The sequence below is a fragment of the Diospyros lotus genome, chromosome 13, assembly GCF_014633365.1.
Source record: "Diospyros lotus cultivar Yz01 chromosome 13, ASM1463336v1, whole genome shotgun sequence".
NCBI lineage: Eukaryota > Viridiplantae > Streptophyta > Magnoliopsida > Ericales > Ebenaceae > Diospyros > Diospyros lotus.
Genome location: NC_068350.1, coordinates 23,557,179 through 23,572,658, shown reverse-complemented (window position 1 = coordinate 23,572,658; position 15,480 = coordinate 23,557,179).

Below are 15,480 nucleotides of genomic sequence, written 5' to 3'. Positions count from 1 at the left end.
CTTGTGCCTTTAGTCCCATACCATAACAAGCTAACATGGTTACACCCCCACCCTTGTAGCGGTCTTTTAACCCAATTCCGCTCGCCGAGCTTCAATTTCATTGGGACCTTTGAAATCCCACCATTTCTCGACAGAGCCACTTACTCTAGAGGCACGAAATGTTTCGACCATCTTAAATCAAGTTCATTCTCAATTCACAATAGCCACTTGACTTAAACCATGCATAATTGTTCCCCTTGTCTTCCTCGACAAGGACAAAACCAAGATAACAACAAATTTCCTACCTCGGTCGTTGCATCTAAACTCTCACAGGTCAACTTAACCGATACAACCCTAATCTTGGATTAGCTTTTCTCCACCTCCCTACCATTTCTCGGATGGCTTACTAATTCCTTGAAAAACTCCGGCTTCTCCTAGATTCTTCTTATACCTTTTGCTTCAATCATCTCACATCACTCGATGAGCGACCACATTGGCTCTAATGCCACCATCGTCGGCTAAGACAACCTCCTGCCCTAGCTTGGCACCACATCCAGCCACAATCGCGACTCCGGAGCCACCAACGCCCCTGACCAACTACTCTCACGACGCCGCACAACCATGGCCAGCTACTGCTCACCGCTACTGCTATCATTGGTCGGCGCCTTAGGTCGCCACCGGCTGCCCCCAGCCGGTCACCAATCGGCTCCACTAGCTGCTTTCTTTCACACCCATTAACCTCTAACTGTGAGGTTAAATCTCATCAATTGCCCACACACCAAGGCATCCCCCTTGCTGTATCACTCATAGCTATCAGGTGATCTCATCACCTCAACACCATTCCTGGGAACCAATCTCGTCCCATAAGCTCTTCCTTTGAACTCTCGTCACCCATTGGCGGCATCTTAAATTCGCCCTCAACTTTCATCTAACCAACTCGATTAACTCTAGCCAGATCGCTTGGCTCACAACCAGCACAACCTTCCTCCAGGCACTACTCTTGCCATCATCGACTATCACGTCGATTTAAACTCCACCCACTGGAAATCACCCCTGCCACTCCTGTGGAACTCACACTTCCACTTTTCTTAGGAGAACATCTAAAGTTCTACTCAGGTCACATTTCAACACTACCATCTATAACCCTCGATTCAGAGTAACACTCATTCAATCGGCACAATTCTACCCCGTTCAACCATCTTCTATAACCTTAGATCTCATTCTCAAATTCACCTAGTTTAGCCACCAGGACCCGCTGAACTTTTATATTAAAGGCATACATGGCAATTAACAAGGCTTTATATCATAGTCCTTGAGCCTTGCGCTCCCACCATTGCCATCAGGTGCTACCACCTGGCAACTGATCCTGTGTCATCAACTGGAAACCCATCCAGTCCTACATAAGGATACTTCCTTATTTTCGCATCGACACATTTAGGACTAACATTAGACTGTGCAATTGCGAGCCTTCACGGATTTTGAACCATGCCATAGTCACGAGTTCAGCCTGTCACAACTCACATCATAGGATTAGGGATCGCTTACTTGAAACCTTCGCATGCTTCAGTATTCCCATCTCATGGTTGGCTTTCATCTCGTAAGTCTTGCCCTCCACGACACTTACTTAACATTCTGGAGTCATTTACCGACTCCACCAATCAATTCATCTTCCCGCATTACCGCAAGGTCACACTGGGTCCATCATCCCAATTTACCCGATCAACTTCGATCAAATTTAACCACAATCGCGTTAGCACCCTTTAGCGAGGAGCATGCCATGCATCTTGTTATCACACCACAAGATTTCATCCAATCGATTCCCAAACCTTCTAACTGCCATGACAAACTAAAGGCACTACCATGATACTTCAACCCTCACGAAAATTTAGGTCTAGCCCAGACATAACCTACAGCACACCCCAGGTCTTCAGCATTTAATCATCTCCACCATAGACGGGTTACTCCACATAGAGGGCTACAGTCCCTCCTGTGAACTAACCATCTATATCCAGTGGTCCCTAGCATTAGACCCTTCACTGGTAGGCATCAACCGTAGCGTTATTCCCACGCTAGACCCATTTCTTTTCCATGGGTTCTTTCTTGAACATCTCAAGATGCTACCACACCAGAACATTCGCCAAACCGTTTCGTCATCGCTTTTTCGAAACAAAGGGCTTAACCCCCACTTGGGTGTAACGCCCTAACATCTCTCATTACTCATAGCTAAGTTGTGGGACTAACCACAACCTTTGTCACCCTTATTGTGCAAGCCACAGATATTTGGCCCCTGACCATCCGCGCAATCACTGTGTCGCCCTGTGCGTTTGGCGAGCCAACCTCTAGTCCTCACGACTGTGTTGCTCTTTTTCCAACACATCGAGGCCCAACACCAATTCCCAATAGCATGGCTCAGGTCCATCACTGATTTTCTTCACACTCGTAGTATGACTCCAGGCCTTCCGCTCCCACCTCTAATATCGAACCCAGCGTGGCTACCCCACCACGTTCGCAGCCATTACCCCACCAAGCTTCCCACTTAGCTACTAATCTATCAGAACATTACTACATTCCGCTATTCCTCCATAGGACTACTCTAAATGTCCCATCCTTTGCAGGAGATATAGTCTCACCTGACCAAATTTCCTAAGGTGCTGCTCCAGATCTTCGGCATCTGATTATCACATGTAGTTCACTAAGTGGCTCCAGCCCATGGGCCAGCTACCCTCATCGCAAGCCAACTCATTAGTCATTTGTCACACGATTCATAGCATCAGATCTATCTCATAGAGTCTTGCACCCGTAGCATCAACGCTACTTAAAGCCTCCTCGAGCTACGATGATTCCACCACCATCTTACTAAAGCTATCTTACTTCGTTATCCTTGTCTTGATAACCTCAAGCTCACTCCATGAGTCTCATTCCTCAAGACTTTACATTTCTTACAACGTAAGAGAATCTCAAATCACTCCAACTCTTGAGGCCTCATGATCTTACCCCACAAGATGATACCTCATGGCTTTCAATCAACATTCAAAAGTTTCAACTTTCCATAACCATGGATCCAAGTCCATCTTATTCACTTCACCACCCTACTCATCCCAGAGCATGATTATCAACGATCTTCCAATCCACAACCTACATGCTAAGCCTACCTCAAGCTCCGGCACCCATAACCATAGAGCACCTACCATTACCCTCCAGGTAAATCGAGACTCATGTCTCTCTTTGCACACCCATGAATGCATTCAGTCACTATGCCCAGCTCGGCCTTCCAGCACGCCTCACTCGGGCTTCCATGACTTGGAATTACAAACCCAGGGCCTCTACTTCACTCACCACGCCCTAGCCCACTTGGCATATGAAGTTAGCATTTCCTATGCTAGTATAGCCCATGGATGTCCCGTTGCCACAAACTCATCGCCCTCGACCCACATACCTATTCATACCCCTCATTGGGTGACCTCCGTGTCTCCCTAACAAGGATCTCGTGACCTTAGTCGTCATCCCTGACCCCAAGCATCACAATGAGGGTCTATTCACTCTCATCTCCTAACCTTTGGCGTCCTGCCTGACCCCAAGCATCACCATGAGAGTTTAATTGGCCCCTCATTTATCATTCACATGAATAATCACTTGGCCTTTCACAACTAGGACTAACGCATATCAATGCATGCCCAACTCCTTTATCCCCAATCTGGATTCCTTCGGATTCCAGGTCGACCCACTAAGGATTTTTCATCTCATGCAAACGCTCACTAGGGTCCATTTTCCACACACCTATCATTCCTTAGGACAAATCCCATTTCATCATGAAACCAACTAGGGTCCACCCATACCCTAGGCACATCCCCTTCGGGATCGCCATAACTATACGATCACCTCGTACCATATACATTTATCATGCATGCCTCATGCCTGACTCCTTCCAGAGTCCTTTGAAAGCTATTGACGTCATGCCTACCCTGGCCATAACATGCATATGCATTACTTGCTCGCTCCACCTAGAGTCTCATTACAAGCAACATTATCTTACTCCTTGGAGTTTGTCACACAACCCGATGACGACTCATTCCTTGAGCTTCGAGCTAATTTTCACTTTAGCTCACTCTATTTCAAGCACACAACCTTTATTGCACCACTTCTAAGGGAACAACTCCATTCCCTCATACATGCTTGCCCATCTCCCCAACATAGAGATGTTCCACTAATCCCTTCCTAGATTAGTTATACTTTGGGCTCTTCTTACCCCATCATGATTCTTATCATGACTCAGCTTCGTGTCCCCATACGAGCCTTAACACTTCGATCACAAGGAATTTTCATCCTTAGAACACCTCATATTCCCTGAATTCCCACATTCGGGTTCTCCACACCAACACCCATACTTGAGCTTTTGATTCTTCTCTACTATACCCATATACCTCTTACGAAATATCATCTCAACCCATGATATTTTCCTATTCCTATAACAGGAATATTTGAGCACTCCATTCACATCACCATAGACCTCAATGTCTCGACCCAACTCCTAGGGTCCTCGGACATGTGGTCCTACCTCCAAGGTCTTCAGATCAACTTTCTTCCATTTTTACGCCAAGCATCCTCCACTAAGCATTATAACCACCGCTCTAATACCAACTATGACGCCCCGTTCCCACTTACGGGTGCCACTCGTGAATAATCAACCGAACTGCTCACATGCCTGGCCATTCGTGAAGGGCAGACTATGTTTCAACACGAAACGCCCTAGGTGGGAACTAGGCTTCGTCCTTCCCTTCCCTCAACCCCAAGATCCACTAGTAGATTTGGGCTTTCACCATACCACACTTGGCTAATTAATTTCTATTAAGTTTGCCCAATCGCCATTTTTATTTATTTCAATTCTTCTTATTTCCAAGAATTCCACCAGGCCCCAAAAATTCACCATTTCAATCAACCCATTGATTTTTACCAATTTTGGATGAAAAACTCATATAATTTTCATTTTTAAAAAATTCGGCATATATCTCAAAAATGCCCGAAAAATCCCTTTCTTTTGAAAATTTCTTTGGACCCAAAATCAAGTAAGAAATGCCCCCAAATCCACATTTTTTCCAATTGTTTTTTAAAAAAATTGGCCGGCAGAGCCGCTGGCGTGCTAGCCGAGGGCTGCTCCCACTTGCCGTACGCTTGCGCACTGGCTGTGCCTACTACCCGCCCACGCGCGCCTGCCCTCCCATGTGCGTTGGCCTCGCCTGCTGCCCTCTATGGCCCCCTGTGGGCCACCTAGGGGCCCCATATGCTGCCACCTGCCAACCTCACTCATTTTTTTTCCTTTTCTTGGGCTTCTTAGCCCCAGTTTTCCAGAAATTAAATTAAATTAAATAAATAATCATCAAAACTCACCACAATTCCAACAAAAATCATTTTATTTACCCTTTTTGGCTTCCAACAACTCAAACAAAATATGAGATTTACAACAATACCTTGGCTTCCATGTGCCCTAAGTGTAACGCCCCGCTCCCACTTACGGGTGTTACTCATAAACAATTACCCAAATTTTCCACCTGCCCGGCCTTTGGTGAAGGGTGGACCATGTTTCAAAACGAAACTCCCTAGGTGGGAACTAGGCTTGTCCTTCCCTTCCCTCAACCCCAGGATTCACTAGCAGAATTGGGCTTCAACCATCGCATTGCATTTAAAAGAAAACTCATGAAAATGACCAACCGCCATTTTCTTATTTATATTTAGTTTTTTTTTTCATCCAAGAATTTCGCCGGGCTCCAAAGTCCACCATTTCAATCCATACATTGATTGATTACTAATTTTGGAGGAAAAACTCAAAAATTTTCATTTTTGGAATTCTGGCATTTAACTCCAAAAATGCCTGAAAAATTCCTTTATTTTGAAAATTTCTCCGGGGCCCAAAATCAATTTAGAAATGCCCCAAATTCCCTAAATTTTGGAATTTTTAAAAAAATTTCAGCCGGCGGGGCCCACGGAGCACCCCAAGGCCCGCGTGGGGCCCAGTTGCGCGCAGCCGCCCTCGCACCCACGCGCGCCGGCTCACCCCCACGTGCCCCCGCGCGTCCCCACATGCCAGAGCGCTGTTGCCTGCCACCCTTACTGCTCCCTGCTACCCCTGCTGGCCTTTTCACTTCTTTTCCTTTTTTTTTTTCTTTTTCTTGGGCTTTTACACCCCAAATTTTCTAGAAATTTAAACACCCCTAATTTGCATAAAAACCTCCACTTTTCTCATTCCAAAGCCTCATTTCACAAACAACCCATCTATTTTTTATTTATTACAACATACCTCAAACACATCAAAATGTTTCCCTCTCTTAGCTACCATACACTGAAGGATCATACACGAGGAAACAAAGCATGCAGCGGAAGCGGTTTAAGATCAAAACCGTTCCTCGTATTGATAAGAATCTAGGAGACTTACTTTTACGGCGGATTACCGGACGGAATGGAGCGATGGGAGCTTCTTCGCGTGGTGGAGACGACGGCTGTCCTGCTAGCCTTCGGCTCCGTCGCATCAGAACTCAAACGCACCCTTTCGATCTTCCGGAGTATGACTTGAACTCGTGGCCTCTCTTCGGTGAAGAAGAATGAAAAACGACTTCGACAAAAAAAAAAACTAAAGAGAGATATATATAGGGAGAACCCTAGGGTTAAAACCCTAGTGGGCCAAACCCTAATGGGCCAAGATCTTTTAATTAATTTTCTAATTGGGTTAGCCCAATTAATTAATTAAAACCCTAATGAACTATTATTTTATTCTAGCCCAATGGACCATTCTGAATAAAATAATTCTCTCTCAATGTAATTCATCCAACAAGCCAAATGTATTAAAAAATACATGAGTTACATCGAGCTACCCCGGGGACCAAAAGACAAATTATTCACGGCTACTAAAATGACCAAAATATCCCTGCCACCTAGTAGCTATATTTTGTCATTCTAAGTGTTCCAACTATCACCATATGGTAACACTGACCCCACGAATAATTTTGCATATGCCATGTCTTTGACCTACTAGTGTAATGACGAAAATACCCCTCTGCGTAACACCCATCATTTAGAAAGGAATAATGTACTAACACCTTTCTAAATGACTTCTACCATCCTTAGATCACTAGTCCAATAATCCGTGACTACTCGAATGTACTTGCTTATCACTGGGAGCTACCCAGAAGCACACACTCTTAAGTCACGTTCCCAGGGCCCTGGATTATTCGACTATTCTTGGATAATCACAAGGGGGTGAATCACAGAAACTATCTTGTATTAGTCTGTCTTAGCTAATTAGAAACCATACTCCCAACTCAAAAGGATATTGATCTTTGATAGACCTCACCTACAATGAATCTAAGAATATAGCTCTAGGTTTACTAGACCACCAACTAATACTCAAGTATTAGAGTACTCGTCCACGTAGTAGCAGTGATAGACTAGCTCCATGATAATTAGTACTTTGTCATTAGCTTCTATCACAGGTCCACTCTACGCATTCCAAATGCGCTTGTACAATTAGAGTAAACGGACTGTTTACTGGCTAAGGCAAGCCATCCTCCATTAGGATCTATTGCACAATGATCTTATCATGATAGAATGCCCAGTTCTATCAAAAGATCAAGAGTAATATTTTCTTGCTTATTAAGTACCCATGATTCATGCTTAACTGTGAAGAACGACCCATCACATGAATCACTTACTTAATAGCATGGACACCTTTCCAACAATTAAATGCAAATAATATATGTGCCATAAACTGAATAAAAGAAACATCATTACCATAAATTAAACAAAACGTGTCTTTAGGGCATACATTTCCAACATACACAACATGGAAGCTTCATACACATGAAACCAAAATAAAATACAATTTATTTTACATTACCAACCAAAATACATAGGCTACACAACTTTAGCCTTCAACACTCATAGCCATTTCTCTCCCATTTTCACCTTTTCCATGAGGCTTTTAACACCTACAAAGAGGTCAAACAAACCTCATGAGCTCAAAAGCTCAGTAAGGGTGCATATGCAAAGTAAATACAAGCATAACAAGTCTATGTAATGGTAAATGCATGCAAGCATGGTTAGGTTATTCCATCCTCACAACCCAATATGGTTTGAGGCATCAACCTATCACTTCTTTCCCACCCCCATGGCCATAGGTCTCATGTACAAGTAAAGCATGCAAAGAGATACATAAAAATTTATGCAACCTACTTACAATGCAATGCAAGGCCTCCTCCACATGGGGTCATCCCTTACCTCATTCTTGAACCTTCCAATCTTTATTTCAAAAGAGCTTCCAACATCATTTTCTCTCACCTAAAATGGCATTTCAACAAGTCAATTAATTTTTTGCATACAAGCATACCAAAAAATAAAGAGAAAAAAGTATACTTGCCTTGATTTCTTCATCATCTTATTTCTTTCTTTCTTTCTTCTTCATTATTTCCTCCCTTCTTCATTTTTTTCTCCAAATGGCCAAAGGAAGAGAAGACTTCCATTCTTGCCATTTTATACTAGTTCCCCCATATTTCAAGAATGCATCCTAGCCACTCACTGAAGGCACAATCCATGTGCTTAAGGGAAAAACTAAATCTCAACCATCCATTTTTATAAACAAGACTTCTCTCTTGGAGAAAACACAAGAAGCACAATCCATGTGCTCCCTTCTTTTAAAATCCAAGCCTTTGAATTTTCAAGAATCATCCACTACCCTTGGATCAAGTCCCATAAATAGATTTCTTTTCTATTTATTTAATTTGGACTAATTTCAAGACAAGGCTTGAAAGACATAATTACATTCTTTTCCATTTAAATAAATCCCACAATTTTCCAAAGCATTAAAGGGTGATCATTTTCCCATTTTCTTTTTGCATTTATTTAAATCTCATATTTTCCAAGGCATTAATGGTGACCATTTACCATTTTCTTTTGGATTTACTTTAATCCATATAATCATACCTCTCATTAAATGCTTGAAAGACCAAAATCATTTCTTTTTTCATTTAATTAAATCCTTCTCCAACTCATAAATCCACATATATATATGCTCCCACATTTCTAATATATATTTTTCTCTCAAATTTCCAAGATTATGCCAAGTGTCACTCTAAGACACAAACTTGGCTTCCAATTCTTTATCTTGGTCCTCCATGTGGCATTACCACATTAATTCACCATTTTAGGGAAAAATTAATTATTTTCTCAAATAATTGCATATTCTCCATTTTCCCTATTTTCCATAATTAAATTCCTCTATGGAAATAGATTCCAAAATTCTCAAAATACCCTTTGTGAATTTATTAATCCCATATATCTCCACATAAATACAAAATTGGGAGTTAATTCACTTACTCACCTAATTCCACACAGGAATTATTTTCAATTCATCAAAATACCCTTTTATTGGACTTCACTATCTAAATTACCAAAATACCCCTCTCATAGGACACCATCATTCTCAATGATCCAACACCTTCTGAAGGGTATTTTTGGAAGTTTTCGACTCCCTTTCTCATTCTCTTAACACCGGTAACACCGGGTGTTACACTAAGCCAATATCTCATTTTCAAAATAAAATCATACATGACCATTACAATACATACTTAGGCTTCACCAAGCCATAACTAACAACACAAAATAATACATCACAAGGCTTCCAACCTTAAGCTTGCAACCATCCCAATCTCTTTCCATAAGAACAACCTACAAGGGGAGGATAAAACATCATGAGCCAAAAGCTCAGTAAGGGTGCAATGACAATAAGTATGAACAAAAAAATATCATGTGATGTCAAATGCATGCATGCAACATGGTTATGGCTTCCACATTCTCACAACAACATTGGGTTGAGGCTTTAAACTACCTTACCCCCACACAACCTCATGGCCATAGGTCCTTGAACACAAACAACATGCTAATGCACACATTTAAAGTTTAAATGCATACTTACAACTTGCAAAGCCACCACCCTTGGGTCTATCCCTTACCTTTTCCATTCTTTGAAGCTTTTAAACTCTTCCTAGCTTCCTTCCAACTCTTCTCCTTAAGAGATCCTTGAAACATATTTTTAAAGAAACTAAGCCCCCACCAAGAGAAATAAAAAGAGTTTACACTACCATAAGGAAGAATACTTTTAATAAAAATTAATGCATTGTGATATGCCTTGCAAACTTGGAGAATCACAAGACCTAAAAGAGTTTTGAAACATGGACATGAAGCTCAAAGGCCCAACGGGTTGTAGAAGATCAAGGAAACAAGTCGAAGGCGCAAGAGGTCGAGCCGAGACTAAGTGGGAAGGACCCATTCGATTATGCCGAGTGGGTACAACACTGCTTTGGTTTTTTGGCTATAAGTTTCTCATACGAGCTCCGATCGAGGCGACTCAAAATCCTATGGAGAGATAAGAGAATTATATACAACTTTCATGTTTTGAGTTTTGAGAGATTCAGGTTGCATCAAGGCTCTAATTTGATGCACTTGCACTATTAAGGCTTAGAGTCAAGTATTGGAGCGAAGATGGATCCGAACCAAGACAAAAGGCAAAAGAGGCCCTCAAATCCAAGGGCATGAAGACCCTCTCATCCATGACCAAGTGGGCGGGTGACCAATTTCCCCTCACTTTTCATGACCCACTCAGTTATGCCAAGTGGGTACGACACTACTTTAGTTTTTTGGGCATAACTCTCTCATAAAAGCTCTAATTGAGCTGATTCAAAGTCCTATGGAAAGCAAAGAGAATTATCTACAACTTTTTTGTTTTAAGTTTTAAGAGATTCGAGCTGAATAAATGTGTAAATCGGGCATGAATTTGACGTACAAGAACCACTCAAGACCAAACCAAAGAAAAGGGAAAAAGAAGGCATGACACTCGGTCATGACCGAGTGGCCCCCCAGTCTGTCATGACCGAGTGGGCTTGGGCTAATCTCTCCTGTTTTCCCTCTAGGATGGGCCACAAAATCATCGAAACAGGCTACGAGATTCTCACCCCGATTGTCACATGTCTTCTCTCTCTCCTCTGCTATAAATAGGAGACCATGCCTTCATCACAAGGTACAAACTTTTGGGCTCCTCAACACAATTTCATATTTTTGACTCTCGAGAACTAACTTAGGGATCAGAGAGTTTGCGCAGGGGCCCCCACCCGCGCCCTAAAGTTGCTCTCGTTTTGCAGGTCACTCAGTTATGGAGGGTCACTCGGTTATGGAGGGCCACTCGGTTATGAAGGGCCACTCGGTTATCCAAGACCACTCGGTTATCTAAGGTCACTCGGTTATGGAGGGTCACTCGATTATCCAAGGCCACTCGATTATGGAGGGTCATTCGGTTATCCAAGGTCACTCGGTTATTTAAGGCCACTCGGTTATCTTGGGCCACCTGATCATCAGCCCACCAGATCACCAGCCCTATCAGACTATCAGCTTTTTTGGATCATCATATCTGCTTGACTGCCAGATCCAGTTGTTCGTCAAGATTCTCATCATTGAAGGCACGACTCCCAAGACTTTTACATCTACCCACAATTAAAAATAGATTGTTGTATTTTGGCAACAACACATTGAAAATTTTTAAATTTTTAAATTAGTCCGATGCACTATCTTAAATTATAGTAAAATTATTTATTATATTATAATCATGAAAATGTGATATTGTAACGCCCCGCTCCTACTTACGGGTGTTACTCATGAACAATTACCTGAAATGCCCTAGGTGGGAACTAGGCTCGTCCTTCCCTTCCCTCAATCCCAGGATTCACTAGCAAAATTGGGCTTCAACCACACCGCATTTGGTTGGAAAGAAAACCACTTTAAGCTGCCCAATTGCCATTTTCTCATTTATCTTAATTCTTTTTTTCCATCCAAGAATTTTACCGGCTTCATAAAATCACCATTTCAACCAATCCATTGATTGATCACCATTTTTGGAGGAGAAACTCATCATTTTCAATTTTTCAAAATTTCGGCATTATTCTCCAAAAATGCCCGAAAAATCCCTTTATTTTGAAAAATTCCTCTGGGGCCCAAAATCAATTAAGAAATGGCCCAAAATCCCCCCAAAATCCAAATTTTTAAAAAACATTGGCCAGCGGGGCCCACTAGCGCCCCTTGGGGCCGGCAGGGCCCCGCGGTGAGCTGGCCGCGCATGCCGCTCGCGGCCGCCCATGCAGCCCTGCCCGTTCGCAGGCTGCTGCTTTCGAATTTTTTTTTTTTTTCTCTTGGGCCTTTAAACCCATATTTTCTAGAAAATTACACACCTCTAAATGCATTTAAAATATCCACTTCTCCCATTCCAAAGCCTCTTTTTCTTCCTAATTAAGGTTTAAGCAACACCCTTGATGCTTCCACAACAACTCATACCAAAAGTGAGATTTAACCTAGGCTTCAACATGCTATAAACCTCAATCTCATTTCAGTTTAAAATCAACACTTCGAAAGAAAATATACTCATAACTTTGGCTTTAAAAAGCCTTTATCAATCAAATAAGTTTACATTTCTTAAATCAACACCACAACCTAGGCTTCCATAAGCCATAAATTTACAACAAAAAGTATAATACACCATGAGCTTCAACCACAAGTTTGAAACTTTTCCTTTTCTCATTTAACATAAGAACAAGCTACAAGGGGAGGATAAAACCTCATGAGCTCAAAAGCTTAGTAAGGGTGCATATGCAAAGTAAATACAAGCATAACAAGTCTATGTAATGGCAAATGCATGCAAGCATGGTTAGGTTATTCCATCCTCACAACCTAACATGGTTTGAGGCATCAACCTACCACTTCTTTCCCACCCCCATGGCCATAGGTCTCATATACAAGTAAAGCATGCAAAGAGATACATAAAAAATTTATGCAACCTACTTACAATGCAATGCAAGGCCTCCACCACATGGAGCCATCCCTTACCTTAACATTCTTCTCTTTGAAGCTTTAAATCCTCTTCTCAAGAGAGCTCCCCTATTCTCTTCTCCCATCTAGGATGACATTCCAACATTCCACTTACTTTACATACTAACATATTAAAGTAAAGAGAAGGAAGAAATAAACTTACTTTGATTCCTTCATCTTTTTCTCTCTTTTCTTCTCCTTGGAAGACAACTCTTTCCTTCCTCTCATTTCTTTCTCCAAATGGCCAAAGGAAGAGAAGACTTCCTTACTTGCCATTTTATACTAGTTTTCCATATTTCAAGAATGCATCCTAGCCATTCACTAAAGGCACAATCTATGTGCTTAAGGAAAAACTAAATCTCAACCATCCATTTTAATAAACAAGACTTCTCTCTTGGAGAAAACACAAGAAGCACAATCCATGTGCTCCCTTCTTTTAAAATCCAAGCCTTTGAATTTTCAAGAATCATCCACTACACTTGGATCAAGTCCCATAAATAGATTTCTTTTCTATTGATTTAATTTGGACTAATTTCAAGACAAGGCTTGAAAGACATAATTACATTCTTTTCCATTTAAATAAATCCACAATTTTCCAAAACATTAATGGGTGACCATTTTTACATTTTCTTTTTGCATTTATTTAAATCTCATATTTTCCAAGGCATTAATGGTGATCATTTACCATTTTCTTTTGGATTTACTTTAATCCATATAATCATGTCTCTCATTAAATGCTTGAAAGACCAAAATCATTTCTTTTTGCATTTAATTAAATCCTTCTCCAACTCATAAATCCACATATATATATGCTCCCACATTTCTAATATATATTTTTCTCTCAAATTTCCAAGATTATGCCAAGTGTCACTATAAGACACAAACTTGGCTACCAATTCTTTATCTTGGTTCTCCATGTGGCATTACCACATTAATTCACCATTTTAGGGAAAAATTAATTATTTTCTCAAATAATTGCATATTCTCCATTTTCCCTATTTTCTATAATTAAATTCCTTTATAGAAATAGATTCCAAAATTCTCAAAATACCCTTTGTGAATTTATTAATCCCATATATCTCCACATAAATATCAAATTGGGATTTAATTCACTTACATACCTAATTCCACATAGGAATTATTTTCAATTCACCAAAATACCCTTTTATTGGACTTCACTATCTAAATTACCAAAATACCCCTCTCTTAGGACACCATCATTCTCAAGGATCCAACACCTTCTCAAGGGTATTTTTGGAAGTTTTTCGACTCCCTTTCTCATTCTCTTAACATCGGTAACACCGGGTGTTATAGATATCTTAACAAATCCATAAAAAAATGTTTAAGGTAGTCAAATGTTTGGTTTTTCCAATGCTAATTAATATTCAAGGTATTACATTTTCAAGATCATGGAAGAAATCAAAATTCATACTTTCAAAGTTTTGTTATCATTGCAAAAATTAAATTTCAAGAGTATAAATTAAAAAATTCAAAAAAAATTAATTAGTATTGGAAAACCTATGCATTGGAAAACTCATGTTTCCTCACATTTATGAGTTTTAATTTATATTTATAAAATTTATAAATAAATATAATATAATAAATAAAAAATAACGAACGTCTTTGAGTGAGTATATTATAAATTTTATAATATTTATTTATAAATAAATATAATATAATAAATTTTTTCCCTCCAAAACTTGCATCAAATCAAAGATAATGATTAGTTAATTATTAATTTTACTTTAATAATTATAATAAAATTATTTATTATATTACAATCTTATAAATATGATATCTTAACATATTCATACAAAATTATTTAAGGTAGTCAAATGGTTAGGTTTTTCAATGCTAATTAATATTTAAGGTCATTTTTTCTCTCCAAAACTTCCATCAAATCAAAGGTAATGATTAATTGATTATTAATTTTACTTTAATAATAATTATAGTAAAATTATTTATTATATTATAATCTTGAAAATGTGATATCTTAACAAATCCATAAAAAATATATAACATACCAGTTTAATTACCCATCCCAGGTTTAACAGTCCAATTAAACCCGGGAACACTATTGATGCTAAAAATCATATTTTTCATTGTAATTTTTTTTGTGGGGGGTTTGGGGGGATCCCAGCGACTTAAGAGGCAAATAATCAAATTATTGTTTGAACATTACATGTCAATTGGTTTGTGTTATCAAAAATCTCATATCATCATCTTGGTCTTATGTCCATTTCTAATATTAATACCTGTTATATATCTGTAACACCCCCTCTCCTAGAACTGCTCAAGAAGAGGTGCTACGGGGAAAATAAAATAAAACTAACTGATAATCTGAAATCTAATACCATAACTGAATATCTCAATCAACTGGAATAAAAACTCTGAGTCAATACAGACTGAAAACCATAAACTTTGTCTAAGGGATAATCCCTCAACCGAAATATAAAATAAATCTAAATTGATAAGACACTATAAACTAACAAACTCCCAGACATCTTTAATCTTGAGCGGCTCCATGTACACACACTATAGACCACTGCTGCTAGGCCCCACATCTGGTAATCTCATGCTAGGACCTAGAATGGTGAAGAGTACAAG